We start from the raw sequence: 24,378 nt of genomic DNA on the forward strand, positions 1-24,378 counted from the left end.
GGGACGGACTCTCGTCTCTCTTTGATGACATCATCGTCTTGTTGAGAAGAGCTGCACACAGGAACCAGAAGAGCCCACTGACCACATGTTGTGGTGAGCGTCCCTGCAGGGGGGAAGGTTCTCCTCAACACTTCTCATTGGGCTCTTCTGTGGTTGTCGTGCGTCTCTGTGACGTGATTGGAGCGTCTTTGTTCCTGCAGGATGAACAAGGTTAAATCTCTGTGTGACTGCAGAACTCTCACAGCTCTTGTTAAAGTCTCTGGTGAAGGTTTGGGGCTCTGCAGAGCCTCGTTTGTGGGAGCTGGAGCTGGAGGAGGACGGGGAGTTTGAGGTGGTTCCATGTCCAGAATCGGAGCTGATGAGTGGGGTCACCTCTCCAAAAGAAACTCCGCCTCTCCCTGTTGGTTCTGTTTGGACCTCTGCGTTCATCGTTTGTCTCACAGGGACAGGATGAGGAGGGCGCACTCTGCCAGGCTGGTTTAGGTGCTGGTAGGGTGCAGCAGGAGTATGGACTGACGGGTGGAGCAGGTGTCTGTAGTCCACTGGTTGGATGTGAGGCTGGGGCAAAACGTAGGATGGAGCCTCCATGTAGGGGGGAGGAGGGGGGACCGGGGGCATGACCATGCCATAGCCTGAGGAGAACAAAAATATATAAATTTACAGTCCAATCAAAGAAACTATGGTTCAGATTTAACTTTCTTTTCAGCGTCTGAAACACAACAAAAAGAACGCTGCAAGGAGCTGTCAATCATGAAGTTACAGATGATGTTTTTTTAAAGGTGCACTATGGAGTTTTGGTGGTGACATTTTTAAGTTGGAGAAGTGAAACAATTCTATGCTATTTTTTCTGAACTGAATACACACTTTACTCAAAGAAGAAATGGGTCCCTGAACACTGTTTGGAGCTAAATGGCTACCAGGAGAGTTACAGTTTCACTGTTGCAGGCCCCTCACCATAACTTCTCGGATACCATTTTATCTTCAAACAGTTACAGAGACCACATTTTCCTCTGAGGACAATTTATGTATATGAACAAATACCACAAAATCTGTACACTGCTCCAACTTCCAAATGTATCTACCAATACTCCCTAAGACACCTTTAAGTCAAATCACAAAGAAAACAAAACTATTCAGAAAAATTATTTTTTGAACATAAATCAGTACGAAGAAAACAATCCATCACGACTGAATCAGAGTTCAACTAACATAAAAATGGACGTGTTTCTGGAGGACACACTCACCCATGCCTGGGAAACCACTAAAGGGGTTATAGGAGAAGGGCATGGGCTACTGGTAGTGGAGGAAAGGGGGCGGAGGTTGAACAGGCACATAGAAGACGGGCCGGGACGAGACGTGGGGGTGTTGGAGTCTGGGGTCCTGGCTGATACCCTGTAGTCCTGGATCATGAAATCCAGAGTTTTGTACCCCGCTGGTGGGCTGTGAGTGGAGGTTTCCAGCGTGTGGTCCTGGATGAGCAGGTGGAGGTCTGTTAACAGCTGCTGTAGCTGCCATCTTCAATCTACACAGAGGAGGAGGAGGAGGAGACGTGTGTTTCAATGTGAACGACTCCAGTGGAGCTCAGAGTCTCTGACTTTTTATATTCTTAGTTATTTTACATCCTTTAAATCCATCAGACTGAAGTTCAGACAAAGATTTAAACTCAGACAAACACTAATCTGTTTGAACCAGAGAGACAGAAGGAGGTCAGTCAGCGCTTTTTTTTTTAAAGTCTGTCGAATCATTTTCAGTCTAACAACTGAGAGTTTTTATTTACATTTATTCCCCTTTTTTAGTCTAAATCTGTTTCAATAGCTTCAACACAGAGCGTCTGCAGTAACAATATCTTAATAAATATTAAACATTAGATGACTATTGAACAAAAATCCTGATTTCCAGCTCAGTGTGTGTTTGCTCTGAGTGAGACGGTCTCTCAGAGTTTCTGTCCAAACAGCTCAGTGTGAGAAACATATATGAAGAGTTTTAGTGAATAAAGAGAGTTTGAGGAGGGGAGTGGTGTTGAAACACAGACTGAAGGAGAGTCTGGAGGAAGGGGCTTCAGTATTAACCCACATTAAGAGTCAGAACCAATCAGCTTTCTCTTAACGACAATATGTCCTGAAGGGATCGCAGCCCATTCACCAATGCTTCAAGTAAAAGAGAAGTTTGTATCTCAATGGAAATTCTCCTCATTGTTGAGTATTAATGTGACTTTCATTTCGACTTTAATCCCATAAAATTACTCACAATATATCATGACAGCTCCTGGTTAAATAAAGTTAATTAAAAAAAGTGTGGCTGGGGCAAAGGTGGTAGCTGTAGCTAAGTGTAGCCAGTAATTATTCAGGTTATCTTAAAACAATCAGAGTCTTGTTTTTCTGTTTAGTTGTAATTCTCTAAAGTCTGATCTATTGACGTGTCCGTTCTCTCTAGTTCTTCAATCAGACTTCTGTATGACAGCTCGTTGAAACTGTTGTGGAAAATACTTTTATACAAATTGAACTAAACATTCACTGCTTATTTGCAAAATCAGTAAATTGAGGCTCAATAGCAATAAAAAAAAAAAACCTAACTGGAACACTTAAAATGGAAACCCTCAAGCTTGCTTTTCCACACTAAGGAGGGGACAAACTCAACACAAACAGTGACACTGCACATCGCAGAAGAAAAGAAACACTAGCATTAGAGTTAAGCTAAGAACATCACAGAAACAGCTTACATGTGTTTTTTATCACAGCTGAAGTTGATTCTGCTCTCGGGGAACAAAATGCAGACACAGCTAACACTCGATAGCTTTTCACAGCAGACAAGTTGTGGCAGGAAAACCAGAGAGGCAGAGGGTGTCAAACAACAATGGCTGCTTCACTCTGTCCTGATCGAGGATGTTGACTCCGTTAGCAGGAGCTTTATCAGCTTTACTTTGAACTCAGACAAAAAGAGCTTCAGCTCTGTGCCTGCAGAGAAATCAAAGTGTCACGTCTACATCTTCTTAATGTCTTTAAAGTTCAGAGGCTGCAGACCTGTAGACACATGTTGGAAACCCAGACTCTGAATTAGACTCTTTGTCTTTAATGACAAAACAACACTGAGGACGTTAAAGCAGCTGAAGTGTTCACACCGACCCTGAGCTGAAGCACAAATCTAATCTGAACATTAAAGAGTCAAACATGAGATTCAACAAACTCCACTGAACCTCTAAAGAAGACATTTATCTTGAAATAGAATTTAAACAGCTTATTAACTATCTTCCAGTGTTTCTCATGTGTTGTTGTGTGTGAAACAAAGTGACTTTACTCAGAGCAGCACACAAAGTGATCACAAGTGTTCAGCACACACACACACACACAACACACACACACACACACACACACACACACACACACACACACACACACACACACACACACACACACACACACACTTCCCCTCCAGTCATGTCGGTGATATGGCTATTGTTCGGGGTTACTGTCACACGGGCTCTATCTAATGCAAACACACTGGAGGTTACCGCAGCATGCAGCCTATTTTAAAAGGGGACAGAAAGTGTTTGTTATTGTGTTGTGCTGATTGAGTTTGAGTTTCGGTGTGGCGTCACAGAGCTAACTTAGCCTCCAGCTCTCTCACACACACACACACACACACACACACACACACACACCTGAGTTTACCGAGGCCCCCTGCTGGACTTCATGTCACTGTGCATCACAACTCACACCAGCAGAGGGCGCCAAACTACAGTCAGACAACGAGAGCATCAAGAGCTGAACGTTCAGGAGGATCAATCTCAACCTGACATTAAACGTTGAATCCTATTTTTAATGCAATCAGCTTCTACATCTATTTACATAAATACACTTGTTACACATGTCTCAGATTTTGGTTGTGTTTGAAGTTCTTAGTTGTGCACAGTTTTAGAGAGACCCGTCCCTCAGGGATGCAGCATCTATCCTAGATTGTTGAACATGACTTGAGTGCTCTCACCCAAACGGCCATAACATGGACGTAGTATCAGTGAGTTGAAGCCTGATGGGGTCACCATATTGGATGTGCCGTCTTAATAATCAACTTTGGGTCAGCTGGGCAAAAGCTGGAGCTGAGGCGGGCCTCTCACATCCTAACAAACAACTACAACACACCCACCCATCAATCAGGTCAGCCACACCCTTTATTAGAAAATCAGAGTCAGACCTCTTTTGTTTTTTTTAACTAGGCTGTAAACATGTAATGTAATTTAACATTAACATGGCTGTAATTTCTGCTGTTAAAGTTTGCTTTTTTTGAATGGGTGTGTATGTGACTTCCAGGACTTTTGCTGCCAGCCTCAAGTGGACTCTGGAGGGGCGGCTGCACCGGCTTCAGTTTTCAACACCCAAGGCTGCTGTTTGCACAATTTGTGTTGAATGGAGGCGGAGCATTGACAGTTGTTAATAAAGTTTCCTATGAAAACTCCCACAGACGGCGGTGGACGTCAGATGTTTATGTGTATTTATGTCACACACACACACACACACACACACACACACACACACACACACACACACACACACACACACACACACACACACACACACACACACACACACACACACACACACACACACACACACACGCACAGCATCACCAACAAACACCAGATAACTAGCAGCTGAATCATACATATTGTCAGCTAGAGGTCTGCAGGTATTTCCTGCTGTTTCTTTGATGATAGGTTTAAAAACAGGCCTGCCTGCTGTTGCCATAGTGATTTCAGATGCTTCCTGCCAGTTTGAAGAAAACCTTTTCTGTAAAGCCCTGCGCTGTAAAAGGGATGTAGTTCAGGTATACCAACACCCACAAAGGTGTGTCTCCAGCCCGGAGCCTTGACTTTTACAACTGTCAAGTCTAACCAACAAATTATTACATGTGGCTAGATTGCTTTTGAACTCTGTTACTTTGATTATCATTAGAAAACCACTAACCAAACCATAGCTAACACTAGAGTTAGGCCACTTTTACACAGAAATGATCCACCGGAAACAGAAGTTAGAAGAGAAGGAATAGAAGAGTTTTCCTAAAAACTTTACGTTCAGACGATTTTGATAACAACAGCAGTGCACATGGATTCGCAAAAAGGACTACTGTAGTACACATGCCAGGCCAGTAGATGCTCATACTCTTCCTTCTGAGCCGTGAGGTGTTCACACAAATGTTTGTGTAGACAGACGATGAGGTGGGGTAGCTACTCCAAGTGACAATAAGCATACAGAGTACATTTAAAAAAAAAAGAAGACATTTTCAGAAACAGAACTTGGGAGTCCGCCATTGTTGTTGTAGTTCTCCGACTCGATCGTGTCCGAAAAGCCTCAGTTTTCAGAGAAACTGCATATTGCCGTGTTTACATTGAGACTGTGCCGTTTTCAAAAGTTTCCACTCATGAACTTGTTTTCAAAGCTTTACGTTTTCAGGCACCAAAAAAACGCAGTTTATGAACACAACACAGCACAGTGAGAAGGCGAACAGAGGAGAAATATCCAGAGGCGTGGAGTGGCAGTGGTGTTTAAGTTAACTCCACCCCTGCCTGAATTACAAGTATTGTAGAGTGATGCATGTATTTATGTAAGTAACGCCTTTTTTCCTCATTAGACACGTTTTTAGGTTCATATAGCATAGTGATTTTAGCCACCCTTAAATTAGCACTGCTCACATCCTGGCCACCCACTGACATTTGCCTGACTGTATGTGTGTGTGTGTGTGTGTGTGTGTGTGTGTGTGTGTGTGTATGTGTGTGTGTCTGTGTGTGTGTGTGTCTATGTGAAAAGGATGGGTTAAATATTTTTCAAATGCTCCCATGTGCTGATGTAGTATTTAGCAGCAGCAGCAGGTGCAGGTGTGTGTGAGAGAGCGAGAGAGAGTGTGCGTGTGTGTGTGTGTGTGTCTGGAGAAACATCCACTGCGGCCTCACATGGCTTTTTACACTGTGTTTCCACGGCGACCCTCCACACGCCCTGATTTAGTTCGAGTGTCTGCGATCACAACGATGCTCTCTCTCTGTAGCCTGGTTTTTCCACTGTTGCTAGGTAACAGTGTGGGGGTTTGGTCACATGACAACACAGATCCTCTGAAGCTGTGTAAGGGTGTGAGTGTGTGTATGGGAGTGTGTGTCATGGCAGAGAAACAGCACAGTCTTTCAGAGACACACACTTTCTGACTCCTGACACGTTCCCTCCTCTCTGTCTGTAGAAACCACTCAGCCTGGTCCGGTGTTTAGGATGTTCTGACCTTCTTCATACAAAGTAATAAAGCTTAATGAAGATACATTTTCTGCAACACATGACAATGAACCGATGTAACATTTATTCTATTTTAAAATCCTGCTTCAGCCACAGAGCCGGTTAGAAGAAATCATTGCTGAGCAGCAGAGGAAAATCTCAAACCTCCCCATCCTAACCGATGTGTGATTTTCTGTTCAACTAATTAACTGTGAGTGGATGTCATTTTAATTATCAAAAGTGAACATCTCACTTGATTAATTGATTCGGTAAGCACTTTTCTTAAATGGACATAACTGCTTGTTTTAAGTCTAAATCACAGCGTTTGATCCTTTTTGTTTATTGTAGCTGCATTTATAGTACGACAGACAAAAATAGCTGGCTAGGCTTTGATACTGACCATGATACTCAGAAAAAATACCTTGTTGATTTCATTTTACTAAATGACACTGTGGACCACGTCATGATTGACATCTCACCGGCTCTGCACACAAAGACGGAGCATGTGATAAACTTGCAGCCTAAAAAAAAATTATTTGATTTTAGTGAGTCAGAATGAGAGGAGGAAGCAGGAGCCCTGCCAGCGGACAATTATTCATCACATATGGGCAGAGTTTCTAAATGTTTGGCTCAATATGATAACACATACACAGTACTAGAACAGACAGATTTTTTTCCCATCTAACTGTTCTCACTTTGTATTTTCCTTAATATATGATCTTTACCGAGTTCCACTTGAAGCCAGTTTCAGCATAACTTTTTTATGTTTTTGGATTGCTGCAAAAAGTATCCATAACAAGGTGCTGCTGGTTTAGCTCAGTTGGGGCATACAGCCCATGTACTTGGCTCAATAAATACGTCAGCATAAAGAGGGACAGAGTGCGGTTAGCTTTTCTCATTGTCTTTAGTTTCAACCTCCTCCGACACACCTGCCACACATTCAGGTGGGCAGAGTAGTTTTTTGTAAATCCACATCTCTCTACCCACAATCCCTGTCCCCCTACAGTTTTCTTATCAAATAGATGCAAAAAATAATATCCAAAAACAAATATTTGTATCTCTATCTGTGTTAGGGCTGCACAATTAATCACCAATTTATCGTTAAAGCCATTTGAGACTTTGCAATAAACTCATACTCAAAGTCTGGATTTATTCAATAAATACAGAAAACATTTTTAATGAAGTCGAGCAACTCTTTCTCACTTAGCATTGTGAACATTAGATTTCAACTACTCTCAGATTAATTGGATTTACTGGGAATTTTTTGGGGGGGATTTAGGGCAGCTGTCGTCCAGTTGGTAGAGTCAGTCGTCTTTAAACCGGAAGGTGGGGGGTTTGATCTCCAGCTCCTGCAGCCACATGTTTGATGTGTCCTTGGGCAAGACACTTAACCTCAAGTTGCTCCTGCTGCTTCGTCAGCAGCGTATGAATGTGGATGAATGGGATTAGTTACTTCTGATGGTCACTTTACTCAGCAGCCTCTGCTAACAGGGTGTGAATGTGTAGGTGTGACCTGGGTTGTTAAAGCTCTTTGAGAAGACTAGAAAAGTTCTATAAAAGCTCAAGCTCAGGTCCATTACCAATTATTATTGGACTTAGACATGTTGCAAACAAACATAGATATAGTTATAGATAATAAACACTCTTTATTCTTCTTTATTTATTGCGATTCATATCGGTTTAAAATATTGAATCATGTTGTAACATTTTGCATATTTGTCTCATATTGGCAGACCTAATCTGTTTATTGTTGGACCACAAGTGAAAAGTGAATCAATAGAGAATCTAAGAAATCTAATTTAATATCAGTCATAAAATAATTAACACTAAAACCACATGCATCACAAAAGGGCAGGCAGCCTGCTGTTCTGTAACCTTTCCATCCCCCTCTGCTGTGAACTTCTCTCTCTCTCTCCCTCTCTCTCTTCCTCTGTGTGTGTTATTGATTTTCAGTTACATTTTCACTTTGAGGCATCTAACCTCTTTCATTAAAGTCCAGAAACACACAACACTTGTCTAAGAGCCTCATACGATCCCATCCAGCTCATAGAAGCATGCAGACAGACACAAACAAAAGCATTTATGAGGATACATATAGTGCTTTTCTCCATGTTCTTTACAGTCAGGATTTATCCCTCACACAAACAATCATACAGTACACTGAGGGCAGGATTTAAAATAACCTCATTCACACTCCCATCGTTTACCATCCAGAGGAACTTGGGCTCAGTTGCCCAAGAATACTTCATCAAATGACGTGATCCTCCACCTCACTCAGAATCTGGTTTACTGCCAGCTTGTAGGCTATACATGATGTACATACAAAGAATTTGACTTTCTGTTTTGGTGCTAAGACAATCAACACAGAATCCTATTTTCCTAGGAACTTAAATAGAAGAAGATAACATAAAGTAAAATATTAAAATACAAAATGCACAAGAGGTGCAATGTAAGGACCATTAAGTAAAATAAATCTTACTGTACCACTGAGCCACTTGAGAAGCTGGTTGTTAAGGGTTGTACTGTGTCAAAAGCTGAAGTGTGTTATTACTGATAATCATATTAAAATACAATGCAATATGCACTACGTGAAGGCCTCCCTGGTGTGTATGTTAAAGTCAAAACATTTTTTGTTTGATCAATTGACGGTTGTGGTGGAATTAAATACAATCTTCTGTTTCTTATAAGATAATCTGCATCGTCCTTATTCAATAAACAAATAAATATTAGTGTCAAAAGGTTCATAAGATATGGGTCAAATATTTTCTTTGGTGACTTTCACTCCTTGTTTTGAAAGGAATAACGTCAGGTCTTAGTGCCAGCTTCCTAAAAGAGCGGACAGTTACATGTGATACCTAAATGAGGAAATTATTCTAATTGTATAATATTTTTCACTTCCTCTGCTTTAATTCCCCTCCCCGATATTTTAAATAGACTCCACACAGATTGGTGTGTTGTTTGAAATACAAGCAGGGAGGGTCATAAAAAGTGTAGGATCCAGCGTTGTTTGGAACTTGACAAACACCGAAGACCTAAAATGAATATTTATCAAAAAAATATGAAGGTCTGGTGTCTTCTTAGCTAGAAATCAGAATAAACAGATGTGTCCTCTCTTGTTATAATAGATGGAGAGCTTAAACGTGGTCTGTCCAGCTGTCAAAGACAAGACACGCACTGGCCCTTTAATGACTGGACCGATCCATTGACATTCACAGGGGGAGAACAGGCTGGCTACATATCACCTTTACTAATAATTTCACGGAAACAATAAGAGTCAGGGGGTTTCACACTAAAAGGCATGGATCTTAAAGGTCAAATGTCAACGTCTGAATACTTACAGCCGATGTTAAACATATTTAAAGAGCAGTCAGCCCCGCGTGCTCTCCCGCTCAGCCTCATCCATCCGTCTCGTTGCAGAGACTCGTTTGAATTTGGGTCAAACTTGCGAGTTTTAGCAGAAAAAAACGGAAATAACATGATTTTGAACTTCAAAATAAAACGTAAGCAGGATTTTGTACATGCCTGGCGACTACTATTGTTTAAAAGCTGACATTCTTTGTTAATTTGTTATGTTATTTTATTTCCACTGTGGTGTACATTTTAATCAGGGGTCCTTTATAATTTGACATTTAAAATGTAAAATTGAAGCCTTTTATTCAGCGTTTCACTCAAGTTACATTACATTAAGCTCCACTTTTATTCTTTATTTTTTCTGTATTAGTAAGAGGAGAAGCATGAGGCTTTCCTTTTATCATGAAAGGATACATTTATGCTAAATGTATTTATAATATAAGAGATGTTGTTGGCTATGGAAGCGATTAGTGATCAGAATTCAAATGATAAAGCTAATTTGAAAATTCAAATGCATTAACAGAAATGCTTTTTAATTTTCAGAATATGAGTGTATTATTTGACTCAAAAATAAAATGATGATTAATTTATCTAATTTGAATTTTAGTTTTCAACTTCAAAAATGCACATTCTTTGACTAAATTAAAATGAAGAAAATTACATTTGCTTTATCATTTTCAAAAAATACCCCGCTAACTTTGTATCATAATTCAAATGAAAAAGCTCATTTTAAAATGAAAATACAGTAACAGAAACACGTTTAAATTTTCAGAATATGGGTGCATTATTTGACCTATATTTAAAATTCATTTTCAGTCATCCAGTTTGCATTATACTTTTACTCTCTATGTATGCATATTGTATGACATCATTCAAATTAAATAAAAAAATTAATGCATTTGAATTTTCAAATTAGCTTTATCATTTGAATTTTGATCACTAATCTCTTCCATAGTTGGCAAGTTCTATTTTCTTATTTTTAACTCGGATGTTACGGTGAAAGAAGTGCCCGGATGTTGCCGTGTTGTTGCCGGGCAGCCTGACCGTGTTGCTGCTGTGCTGGGAACAGGATGCTGTCAGGCCGAACAGACGCAGCGACCTAACGGAGAGATACCGCAGCAGCAGCATCCTTTGTTTTCTGGAGCTGGACATGCAGGTAAGGTCGACTTCATGTGCTTAGACAGTGATGCTTACCTGGTTGACTGCCATGCCCACAATGACGGAAACGTTATTGAAGCTTCGCATGACCTGTTTTTTTCTTCCCCTCCAGTCATGTCGGTGATATGGCTATTGTTCGGGGTTACTGTCACACGGGCTCTATCTAATGCAAACACACTGGAGGTTACCGCAGCATGCAGCCCATTTTAAAAGGGGACAGAAAGTGTTTGTTATTGTGTTGTGTAAACAGCTGATTGAGTTTCGGTGTGGCGTCACAGAGCTAACTTAGCCTCCAGCTCTCTCACACACACGCACGCACGCACACCCACCCACACACACACACACACACACACACACACACACACACAGTAATACATCCATGGCTCTGCTGCTGTGTCGGTGGGGGTTCAGCAGCATTGCAGGTGTGTACTTGGTGTTGCTGTCAACTGCGTATGTTCATCTCCTGATCCATAATCTGCACCCACCAACTGTTACTGCTCTTTAGTCACAGGAGATTAGAGCAGTAGCTTGGATTGTGTTAGGAGTGGATTTTTTGATTTGATTGTATTTGCAGGGTGTTGAACGTGCCCAGCCTTTGGGTGTGCTTGTTGATGTTTATGTCCTCCTTGTGGGGGTGTAGGTGAATAAGATGATGCCACACTGTCAGAAATGAAAGATTTGTGTAAATAGTTTAACGTAAAATGGCAATATTGAGAGCGTAAAGTAAGACCACAGCATAAGTATATATACAGAGATGTAATAAACAAAAGATAACAGGTCAGGACGAGTCTTAAAGCTTACACTGAATCACCTTCATGACATTGCAAGCTCCAGTCTGTTTTTCACAACTTCTTTTGGTGTAAGACTCCCAAATATTTTCTCTCATGTTTGAGCACAATTTAAAATCCTGTTTGTCCAACAGCTATAACCTCTTCTCCTTCCCACCCCTCAAAAACAAAACTCTTCTCTCAATCAGCAGTTGAGTAGAAAAGCTAACCATCATCAAATTGACACGACACAACAGATAAACATCCATAGCCCCCTATCCAGACTGCCGTTTCAAGCCCCTGTGATCTCTTCACCTTCTTTGGAGGTAGTAAGAGAGGCGTTATAGAGGTGAGACGGTTTCAGCTGAGCCAGCTTGGAGAGTGCTGTGCTGTGCTGTGCTGTGCTGTGTGTGTGTGTGTGTGTGTGTGTGTGTGTGTGTGTGTGTGTGTGTGTGTGTGTGTGTGTGTGTGTGACCTCACAGACTGGGACACCAATATCACGCCGTCAAGGAATCAATGTGAGTGTAGCATGACGTGATGACGGCTGAGCTTAGTTACGGCACTTTTGCAAAAAAAAAGATGGTACAGATTAAACCGATGCATCGGTGCATCTTTACACCACATCTCAACACTACAGAACTGAAGGAACCATTTATGCTATTCTGTCACTGGTCAGTCATGAAAGTTCGATTTTGTGACGTAAGATGTTCTCTGTGTGGTTTGTGATAGTTGGATTTTTCATGTCTGTTTCTAAACAACACAGCCATGCATTATGTTGTTACACCGTTGCTGAAATGCATTATAGGTGTTTGAAATAATCTGGAAAACAAAGTACGGAAGAAAGGTGCCCTTGTGGGTTTCTTATGCATGTCAACTGGCCTGGCAGGTTTGCTGTGGCGAGCGAGTGTGGTGTGAGAGGACCACAGACACAGTGGAGTGTCATGTTTTTGTGTTGTTAAGTTACAGCCGTCAGCACAAAGTGTCCAGTAAGCTGAAGTTCAAGTTCATCTGTTGTGTTAAAGGCTCTTGTGTTGTGTTCGCTGCACTCAGGGAGTACAGCTCCTGTTTTATGTCACGCTACAATGTCAGTGTTAGTTTCCAGCTGTGAGTCTGGCTGAAGCTAAACCGCTGGATCAGACTATGGAAACCAGGATAGTCGACGGTTTAATAAAAGCTTTAAAGCTACCTGAAGCCAAAATATGAATGAAGGTTGAATTTAACTTTGATAGCCCATTGACTGAATATGTAAAGATGGACAACATGTCTTCACTGGCTCCTCCCATTGTACAAAAGTGAAAGCAAAATACAACCCTACCAGGTACTGACATACTGCACATTTGAAGCCAGAGTCTGTCTTGGTAGGTGGGTACAGTCCAGAAGCGAACAGAATAACTTCATCATCAAAGCATTACTGAGTGCTAACATAACATAAACTAACATTAGCTAGTTATTGTTACCTAATGGTGGATCACTATCAGCTGTCACTGTCAGTCAGTGTTCTGGGGCAGTGATGTTCGTTAAAAGGCAGACATATGTCGATCAAGCTAACACAATATTTGATGTCAGGATTTAGGAGAAGTTTGTTCTTTTGTTCCCTAAAGTGACAGTGGAGCATCTTAGCTGCATTAATCCACAATATCTCCTCCTCTGGTTTTTTCTTTCTCAGATTAAATTCTGTAGTAGTACACACCCGGGCCTGTCTCCTCATCGATTTGCCTACGCATTAACAACTGATCTTTGATTGACAACTTGTTTCTTCTACTCAAATTTTCAATGAAACCAGTCTACATCAGTTGACATTGTGGAGCTTTTGGACCACAGGGTGGGTGTCTGCTTCACCTCAGCTGTTAATCCTGCCAAGAAAAAAAAAAAAACAAGTATTTGATCCAGCATTCCTGACTAATTGCCAAACTTTTTTTTCTGCATTTCCACTGAAACTGGCTAATCTTGATAAGAAAATATGAAGGAAGGTGGAATAACAATCTTCACCATGTATTGATGTGAATGCGTTTTCATTCATAATGGTGCTCCTCATTCTATATGTTGAGGAATACAGAGTGCTACATGGAATATTTTTCATGATATTTTTCTGTTTATTGATTGAAGCGTTGTCCTCTGAGTCACACCTCGCCCTGCCAGGAAGAATCAGACAGTGATGACCAAAACCGCTGTGATTGGTTGATCAGCTCAAGTTTTAGTTACACAGATTGCAGCCACATGAACGAAGAGTAGTTGTGTTGAAACTGTTTGTTCTGCTCTGTGTTGTTCACTGCACGGAGCCTGTTACAGGTCTGTGTCTGAAATAAGAGATACACCAATCAGATTCTGATACGTAGTGATACCGATACTGATTCTGATATTTTTATTATCATAGCTAATAGTGTGTTTGTTGTTGGTACTGTGTGTAAGGCTACACAAAGCTGTAGAAAACCAAGTATTGCATTGTGCTGGCTTCTCATACGAACAGGAAGCAGCAACAACTGTCAGGTCTTCAAATGCAATCTTTTAAACTGAAGTATAAGAATTGTTCTTTTGATCGTATTAGAAGGAGGCGTTCCATTTCGTCTAAACGTCGCCATAGAGACGATTTGTGGAGACTTCCTCCAGTTCAGTCTGATTGTCTTGAAAGTGAGACTGTGGGATGTTTAAGGTGCCCAACCATCTTTCTTGATCAGTGAGGTGGATCGGTGCCGTCAGTTTCGATATCCGATATGTCAATTACATAAATATCGGACCCGATACCGATATTAGATCAGATCGTTCCCATCACTATATGAAATACTTTAAAATTAAACCACAGCTTTCTTTAACATGTGACTTTTGCATGTAAATGATAAAGAACTGATAAAATAGTGAAAATTCTCTCTCCTTCTTCACATCTCAGCTCTGCTAGTGACCCCCCCTTGTTCGTTAGCATACAAAGACAGCCTCTTCTCTTCCTCCCACAGTGACTGTGTTACACTTTATCAATGTAGTTTATGTAGGCGAGGATTAGGGATTGTGACTGTGTATCTGCACCACCGAAACAAAAGCATAAGCTTCTGTAGCAAGCAAGTCCCCATTAGCCTGTGCAGGATTTCTTGGCTAACCGTAGCCGTCTGCAGCCCCGAGGAGCTGCGGCACAAACACACTGAGGTATAATATGCTCTGGGGTCGGGGGAATCTGCCAAAGAAAGATGAAAAATCTGATAATAGCAATACCTGTTTTATAACAAGTCAACAAATCCAAAGACCAAACTGGTATTGGATAATTTCTTTGTTTTAAATGAATGAAAATTGCTGGCAAACCTCTACAGATCTCCTTAATTACACATTGGTTGCTCTGGAAGCTTTTCGGTTTAAAATTGGACTATTGAGTTTTTTTCTTAGTTTTTTTTTAGCTTCATACTTTTTATAGAGTGGTGCAGTAATGAGTCTTAAAATACTGGAAATTAATTATCATTTCAGCACGTCCGTTGAATGAGTTTTCGGTTAGAAGCCTGAAATAAGGTCTGTGGTAAACACAAGCTCAAGGGATTTTAACATTTCTTACATGAAGTGTTTGCTAACAACTGGCTAACTTCCTCTTCTGGTTGGAAGCGTAGTGTTGGTGACGTCGAAGTCAGTTGACTGTGGTGTCTCTCCTCGGTAGCCCAACATTAGCTTTTTATTTTAGCCGATTGCGTTTATGCTTCAGAACGTAGAAGTGTTCATTGGTGAAGATTATCTTGGTGAACAAAACATGTTGGTTTCATAAAGCTTTTTTTTTTTCCACCTCAAAGGTTATTTTCAGCTATAATGTGAAACCTCATAGAAATAAACCCTTAGGCTTTTTGTCCAGCGAACTAGCGTGATGCTAACATATGGGCTGGCCTACAAAAGTACGTCATCCCTATCCAGCTCTATTCTGTCAATCATGAAAATAACGGTGAATGTATCATTTCATGATCATCAGAGTGTTGAGAATGTTGACAACCTTGGTTTGTTTAAAGTGATCGAGTCAGAATCGGACGGGGAAGCCGAAGCTGTCTGTAAATAATTCACTTTGATGAGGTCCCTGAGAGGTGACATGCGGAATGCAAACACATTCAATGTCAGCTGAAAAGCTCCTTTATGTTCTGAAAGCTCTGAATCCAGCACTGTGTTTCTATGTTTGTAGTGTTATCTACTGCTGTATTATAAAGGTAATTAAAATGACCAGTCATTGCCCACTGTAGATGGTCATCAAGGCCCTGCATTAACCTCCAACAGTCATACATTGATCACCACGGTCTTTGTTTGTGGGATTAACTGAAATATGTTCAGTAAAACGTCCAAGCATAACCACGCCCAATTCAAACTCACTCTCAGGAGAGTTTACAGAAAATTAAGGAGAACATTTAGGATGCTTCTACTGTTTAGAAATGAACGTCTACATAAGACCCTTTATTACATAGATGGTATCAATGTCACGCAAAGTAAAAAGTATTTGTAAAAACATGAATTAAGTGAATTCTTCCTGAATCTTTTCCTTGCAGTAGACTAACATGAGCTTGCATGGAGTTAGATCTGCAGAGTTTTGAGTCTCTTCGACCCAGTTGTGGAGTCTAGGAATCTGACATTAGGGCCGCAGTGAGAGCTGTGCTGACGGCGCACTGCCTCTGTCTGCAGTCCTGATGAGTAATGCTGGATAATTCAGTCTCTGCAAACACAAACAGTGTGCAGGGTTTTTCCTGGCTCAGACTGAGGCTTCAGCATTAGGACCAGGACCGCTCTGTCCAGGAACACTGAGGAGGGATTAGATTTTTTGGCAATATATGGTAGTATTGCTAAACTTGCTGGGGAATCAAGCACACTCTTTATAAACCTGGTTCATGGCGGGATAGGTGGAGAGGCTGAAACCTTAGTAAACAGGTTCATCACTTTAAACCAGGCATTTGACAAGTTTGTACTGCTGTGAAATCTGAAATATCACACCGCACTATATGTCACAGTCGCTTTTCGGGGTCTCCCAGAGAAAAAAAAGGATTAAACTGTCTCCCTGTGTGATGTTTCCATTGTGTTCAGCTGTGCAACTCCTCTGGTTGCTTGTTGTCTTTAATTGAAGAGACTTTTCAATCAAACCAGCCCTCCAGTGAACAACTGTTTTCTTAGTATTGTTAGCTGCAGCTTGTGAACACAACATTCAAACTGGGCCCCTCCTCCTCGGGTCATCGGCCCCAGAGTCGCACACTCACTACAGGGCGACTCACATTTACTGCTTGTACCTACACTGCAAGCTCCCGCATGTTAGCACTAGCTAACCAGCAGGTTTGACACCTGCCCGTCCAACAGAAAGCAGACCAACTCCACGTCTGCAGGTGAAAGACGACACAAGGTTTATACTCGTTTTGGAACGAGCTTTATCCGCTCTGCGTTCCGCCTAACTAGGATTATATTCGCTCTTCTTGGCCGCTTCTTCCACTTCCTTCATATTCCCCGGTGTGAATCACGTCCAATGGCTGGATTGTATCCACTCCTAACCTTGGTGCTGTCATTGGTTGGAGGAAACACACCAGCTCCTCGCCCAGTAACCTCGTGTGTCAACCAAAACAAACCAAAACATTAAAATTCAGTAAGAGGACAGGATCTCTGCAGACAGTCACCACCACACATGTAAGGAGGAACAGAAGTGATGACTGAGTGGCATCACTTTCAGCATTTCCCTTAGGTTTACAGCTTTTGGGGGGGGGGGGGGGGGCAGACGGACACCGACACAAACACTTGAAGGAATCTTGGTGTTCATGTGTTACTTTTAATGACAGCTGTCCTGTTCTATCGTAAAGGTATCCTTAAATGACTTCTTTCCCTGATTTCCGACTCTATCCACTATCCTATCTCTACAATAAAGGCACAAAAAGCCGGAAAAAATGTATCTAGATCTTAACTTGACCTTCAACCTAGGGAAACATAAGGAAAAATCTACTGACTCTATATTTAAATGCAGGACTATGACCTAATGAGGGAGTTGTTAGTATCCCGGTATGCAGGCACTAGCAATACACAATGAATGAGGCAAGTTTTCATTTGTGTCAGGTGGCGTGCAGTAAGTGATGGTGGTGACTGCACTTGCAGTCGTAACTGGGCATGTTATACTGATGCTGCTCACTTTAGATGAAGAATAGACACTAAAGGTGCGTCATATCAGATTTTAAGGTGGATTTACTGATCAAGGCTCAGTGGAGCGATGTTCTAACATCTTTCACATTAAGAACCTTGGGTATGATTCTAGCAGCAGTAAGCTCATTTCTTGATATTAGACTTCATGTGTTTGACATTGTCTCTTGCATTTGCTTTGAAGGTTGATTTTTGTCTTTCTCCACTTTGTGTATGGATCAGATGTTTTACGACAAATAGACCTGAGACAGTCTTTCTCAGTCATGTAAATAATTACATTGTTTTTGAACGTGTCTAATGTTGAATGGGAAATTAAAGTAGAGTTGATCACCTCTTTGATACATTTTGAAGTGATTATATTCATGCATCCAGACTATTTTTCTGCAGCTTACATAACCTGATATTCTCCAGGATTAGTCTCAGGGCCCCGGTGACAATCTGTGTGAGGTATAGAGGATTGTGTTCGGGACAGCCAATCAAATGTGCAAGCTGCTTGTGTGTGTATGCGTGTGCTTTGCTTTGTAATGTTTCAGTTGAAGCGCTGTTTGTGTGTGTGAAAATGAATAATGAATAATGTGTTGGCTGAGCAGGCTCTCTGTCTCGGTGCAGCTCGTCTTGTGTTACTACGCGGTGACCTCAGAGGGATGAAAGTTCAGCTCGGCACATGCAGACACAGAAGAAGCTCGTCGTTATACTGCTGTGGTGTCGAGCTAATTTAAAATAAAAAATGTGTAAAAGGCACACTTGAGTCATCAGGATCACTTGTTATGGTGTCTGCACAGATTTATCCAACCAGGGATAAGAGACTGTAAATTAGGAATGTGATTGGCTCCTGCTCCAAACTGGAGGTGTGAGTTACCTGAGACATGGGCCGTGTGGAAGGTCTGATCAAAAGATCAAAAAATCAAGTTGCAGCTTGACTTACAGCTATTCCACTTGTGCTATTTTAAATTTAGCCACTTTTGTGTGTGACAGTTTGTTTGAGGGTTGTCAAAATCCTGCGTCAACTATTTCACTTTCTTTGTCAACTCAAATGAGTCCAATTCTTTTTTCCCCCCAGCGCGTCTGTTTCCTGTTTACTCATTTCATTTACAAACTCCAGCTTTGTAGATCTGAATGTATTTTAAAAAAACTTAATGTGCCATAAGTTGATCTCCCATGAAGATAATTAATATTCCGTCTGGACATTATTTAACCTACCTAACCTCTGCTGTCATGATGTAGGGACGTTCCAAGGCGACTGATTTCAAAGTTGTTTAAAAGAAAAATTGAAATTCAGACAATAGTCTTAAGGAATAAAACAATTTAAATTTAGTAACATTTATTTAAAACAGCTAAATACTGGATCACAGTGTCTGCAAGAAAATGTTGTCAAATTAGATTCTGTGTGTGGCTAAAGTTTGCAATGCTAGCATCACTAGCATTCAACCCTTGCAGGTTAACTTCAATGTTGTTCGACATGACATGTACAACTTTATCTCCATTTTCTAAATCGATATATTGCCAAACCACTCAGACGCCATCTGTTCAATGTGCTGGTTTTCATCTGGGCAGTAGATTGACAAGAACAGGCCAATTGACCGGAGCTACAGTCCCATCTAGTGGAGGCTGGCTGAATTACAGCTTAGACACAACATTTAGCCAGGCCTGAATTTATTAAAAAAATATATTTTTTTATCAACAAGTATTTCTGGTGCTGACTAGCCATGGTGATGATGTTTAATCTTTTTTATGGCTTATTGCATCCATCCATACTATGTACTGTTTCGGCTCGAGGGCTGCACCATATGTGATGTCAATCCTGTGACATGAAATACATCTTGTTTCTCCGTTTTTTGTTGCTTGCTGTAAAAGGGAAACTCTCCAGTAAGTCCCTCACTTCAACCCAGAGAACTGACCTCTGTGCATGTAGAGCCTGCGTGTCCCCTCCTGCCTGTAAGATGTAAACATGTGATGCTTCTGCCGTCTCAGATACCCGGTCTGATGCTGGGGGAAGAGGTTTAGTTATGCAAGGCGGATTTTAAGTGAGAGTTTTCCTGTTATCCGCGTCCCTTTTGTCCTGTTGCTGGTTATACTGTAACCTTAGTAAAACCTTAGTCTTTGTTTTTTATATTCGATGTCAGCCCGTGTGCCATCAGATGGGCTTTAAGTGAACCTCTCTGTCTGTTTTGATCCTCCATAAACATGGAGGAAAATCCTGCTCTGAGTGAAGACGCTGCTGCTGCTGCTGGATCATCCGCATGCTGTGATTCCTAGACAGGGATCACAGAAATGTATATGTTCATCAGAGCGTGTCAGCGGCATTCATGCAGTGAGGTAATAACGTTACATAAGAGTGTTTTTTTTTTTTCCACCAGCATCTGCTGTGCTGCGAGGCTGCTGAGGCTGCAGAAAAGAAGAGCTTTCAGGTTTCAGACCCTTGACTGTTTCAGCGGCAGGTAGTCATGGGGGTTGGCAGGACTCGGTTTAAGCTCCATGTGATGCTGAGCTGAAGAGAACTGAGGATCTTTAATATGAAGCAGATTTTTCATCCGCTTGTAGGAAAGTTCTGACTAGTCTATAGTACCTTTGCAGAATATGGATATAAATGAGCAAAAAGAAAGTCAAATTACACTTTCTTTTCAAATACATTTCTTAATGTCTACTTCTATTTACTTCCATGAAAGGTAGTCTGCCTGGAATAATTTGTATATTCAAAATCTGTCCTGTGTTTTGTTGTTGTTCAGGTGATACAAGCTACTTAAATCTTTATTTTTTTTTAAATTAAAGTCAATATAACCCAAGATCCAGTAACGGGGACTGAACTTATATTTGTGTTAATACATTTGTTAATTCAATATATTTTTCATCATGTATGGGAACATGTTTACATCGTTAATTCATGTCCACTTTGCTTCAGTGGGTTGACCAAAAACTCAACTTTCAATCGTGATATCTATCCAATATTTGTGACATGTTGCTGGTTATTCTATCTGCACTTTAGATAGAGGAACAGATCCAATTGATGTTACCTTCAAAACAGTTCAGATGTGGACTTTGCTTTTTATTATTTAGGAAGAGCTTCAGAAATCAATGCCAACAAACATGTCTTACCAATATACTGTACATGAATGATGTAGGTCAAGCCTCGGCTGAAAAATCTACAAGCAACCTCAGTGTAACAATCGATTATGTTAACAATCGTCCATGTCTGCATCGCAATGCATCATAGACTTGATTCATTTCCAAATCCAGAGTAAATGTTGTAAATGTTGTTAATAATACTGAATTAACTACAAATAAAATTATCTGTCACAGTAAGAGATAATAGTCCAACATAAAAACACTGCATCCTGTTTAATGAGACTGTATCATTTTGGCATACCTCTCTCCCTCTCCCTCTCTCTGTCTCTCTCTCTCTCTGTCTCTCTCTCTCTCTTTCTCTCTCTCTCTCTCTCTCTCTCTCTCTCTCTCTCTCTCTCTCTCTCTCTCTCTCTGTGCCTTATGAGAATTATCCACCTCTGATGATAGCCTGTTGAATTAATTACGCCTTTGCTGTAATTAATTAGTGCTAAAGTGATCAGTTAGAGAGGAAATGAAACTATGGCTGTTTATCACTCAGAAGCATTTCTCTTTAGACTTTTCAAAAAGAAGATTTGAGAGTTTGTTGTTATTCATTTTCCTCTTCAGGTCAAAGTGAAAAGGGTCAAAGTCAAAGCTTGAAGTGCTTCATACACACACTGGCTGTTAGCTGGACGGTGGGACATGAGGACATTTCAGTCGACTACTTTCTCAGTGTCCCACGTCAGCGTTGTTATTAACTCGATCATTCAACCGGACGTCTGGATCTTATGTTATTAGAGACAACCTGAGCCGGAGTTATCCGAGGCTAAGCTAACACCCCACAAAGCCTCGCCATCAATATAGTTTAAGATACATTTGTTTGTATTATTCACATTTACTGACATTTCCTGTGAATGTGCCAGACTTACACAACATTCAGGTTAGTCTGTGATCACTCACTATGAGCTCACAGGCTCGTTTTAACGATGCAATGTAAGAATTAGTAAAGACAAAAGGGTTCAATCACATGAAATAAGCGTTTGTTTTTCCGAAAGATGCTGATGTTTCAGTAAAGATACTGTATTGTTGCAGTTCATTTGAATCCACAAATTGACCGTGGGGGGTTAGGGAATTAGTCCAGTCAATAGAAAGTCCCTCCAGTGTGTGTGTGTGTGTGTGTGTGTGTGTGTGTGTGTGTGTGTGTGTGTGTGTGTGTGTGTGTGTGTGTGTGTGTGTGTGTGTGTGTGTGTGTGTGTGTGTGTGTGTGTGTGTGTGTGTGTGTGTGTGTGTGTGTGTGTGTGTGTGTGTGCGCGCGCATGTGTGGATGGATTGAGGACACCAAAGCCTCCGAGTTCAGCAGGCCAACTGTCTAACTGCGGCTGTGGAAACCTGCTCTGGATTAACCTCTGTGTGTCCTCTGATCTGGTTAGCAGGATTTAGCAGGTCCATTGATCCTGGAGAAGACCTCAGGAACAAACAACATTTCTTTAATCAGAAAAGATTAACTACAATTGTTGTTTGCTACAATAAACTGAGACACTAATTATAAGACACATTAAAAAACATAGATTGCTGGTTGGCTTTGAAGGTTTATTATTTGTATCATCAAGATGTACATTTCAGGTCAAATTACTATTCGAAAGTCACTGGCAATAATTTGAATACAACTCTGAATTTTCTCACAGATGGACCAGGATGTACATCTTAGTTTGTTAGCTTGATGCTAACGCATAATAACAATTGCCATTAACAGGCTAACATATTTAGCATCCAATCGCGGTAGGAACAACCTATTTTACTTAACATTGTTCAGTAAAATAGATCCTTATTTTGATCATTTACTTCACAATGTTAGGTAAAAAGTAGATCCTTAAAAGGCATAATCCACAACATTCTGAACAGAAATACATTTAGCAAAATCAAATATACGTTATGTATAATGTGGAGTTATGACTTCTAAAAAAGAGAGGGAAGTCAAAGTTTGTTATTCTCATCTCTATGTTCACACTAACACAATGGCGCTTCCTTCAGCTTGTCATTTCACTCAGAGACTCAAACATTTTTCATGTTTTATTTATTCTAGTGAACCCCTTCTTCTCTAACCTTTAGGGCTGCCATCACATGGGGGAAGAGAGACAGCCCTTCCCACTCTGGGATGCTGGGTCTGGTGTGTTATCGCAGGAGTACAACTGAAGGAGAGAACCAACAGACTTTCCAAACCATAAAAAAAAATACTTTCTATGCTCTAAAAAGACAAACAGATAACAACCGAACTTCTTTGAGATGCTTATGGTTACTTGAAATGGATCGCAGCATCTTGTTTTCAGGTGTTTATTAGCAATCATCAGGTGCGGCCTTTGATTCGATTGATTTGAAGTGTGGAGGCAGAACAGGAGGTGAGGGGGGGCTGTGTCCAAAGAGAGCATTTATGGGGGTCAGAAAATCTGTTCTGAAAGCCACATATTGAGCCTTTAAGGCAAGAGATGATACGATAGTTTCTTAGCAACTTTGCAGTTTCTTTTTCAATCTGTGGACACGCGGACCCTCCAGTATTATAGAACTCCCTGAGGACTATAGGGCAGACTTTGCCCTGTAGAACAGCTTTTACATTTTTGTAGAATATGTAAAGCTCTGGATCAGATCTTTCTCTTCCTTGTTTCTCTGGTAGCTTTTCCTGGTCATTAGTTTCTGAAGTGATCTTGACACTGCTTCAGGCTAGCATCATGTGCCTCTGAAGATCACCACAGACCTTCTGCTGACCTCCCACTCACTCTTCTCCAACCTTTTGTGGAGAAGTCAGCCTCTGTGTTTTTCTGGTTCATAAGAGGAGGTGTTGCCATTGTCAGATCAGAAACACTGACAAACTAGAAAGACAAAACATTTTTATGTAGCCTCATTTTTACTAAAAAAGGGAAATCTGTTCATAGAGGTAGTCTCGTGAATTAGAGGCTGTCCTTGACTAGTATGGTGATTAAGGCAGTGGGGTAATTCGTCTGTAAGATGTGATCTATGTTAATGACATTAGCTTGGACAGCTTTCAACTTCCCTCTTGTTCCTCTGACCTGAAGCAGAACTTCTTCAGTGCTCCAGCACTGCTCCTTGGTGCTTGGTAGTCATGATGGATTTCTAAAGATTTTCTCTTTAAATCCAGGTTTTAATCCATACATTTATAAGCATCATAACCTTCCCTAAATGGCTCTAACCTTTACATTATTGTAAGGACAAAGGGACCTACTGTTGCCATGGTCAACAATGTGTACCGTGATTATTTGCTTCCTCATTCGGCAGCTTGTCAAATGTTTGGTGGCTATGTGGAACTCAAAGAACTGCTCCTGTGGTAAGTCCACCTTCTTGGTTATAGTAAGTAGAATGAATTGCTCTCCAGACTTCCCTTGCATGTTTTTGTGAATCAGTTTGGAAAGCTGTGGTCCAGGTTGAATGCACTCTTAGACATTTAAAGTCTCAATACAGATGATTAATTAAGATAACAAATGTTGTATCATTTATTTACTATTCGTACATTGCAAACTGGATGATAACTGAAAACCCATTTATCCTAAAGGCTCAGATGAGTATGTGTAAGGGGGTCCTTCTAAGAGGCAGGAACGTTGAGTAGAACAGAGTCTTGGAGGATTGCCATCTCCTTGACAGTTTTGATTGAAAGAGAGAGAAAGCAACAATAACACCAATAAGAGTTC

The 24,378-nt window shown here is 40.9% G+C and overlaps 1 protein-coding gene across 1 annotated transcript in view; it reads left to right on the forward strand.

Moving 5' to 3' along the window:
- The first annotated feature begins 10,645 nt into the window (after nucleotides 1–10,645).
- fam110b (family with sequence similarity 110 member B) overlaps nucleotides 10,646–24,378 on the forward strand; it is a 40,446-nt gene continuing 26,713 nt past the window's right edge. Inside the window, exon 1 of the mRNA XM_020630051.3 lies at nucleotides 10,646–10,755. The gene's annotated coding sequence lies outside the window, so the exon portion shown is untranslated. The remainder of the gene's footprint in view (nucleotides 10,756–24,378) is intronic.

This window comes from Labrus bergylta, chromosome 4, assembly GCF_963930695.1.
Source record: "Labrus bergylta chromosome 4, fLabBer1.1, whole genome shotgun sequence".
Taxonomy (NCBI): Eukaryota; Metazoa; Chordata; class Actinopteri; order Labriformes; family Labridae; genus Labrus; species Labrus bergylta.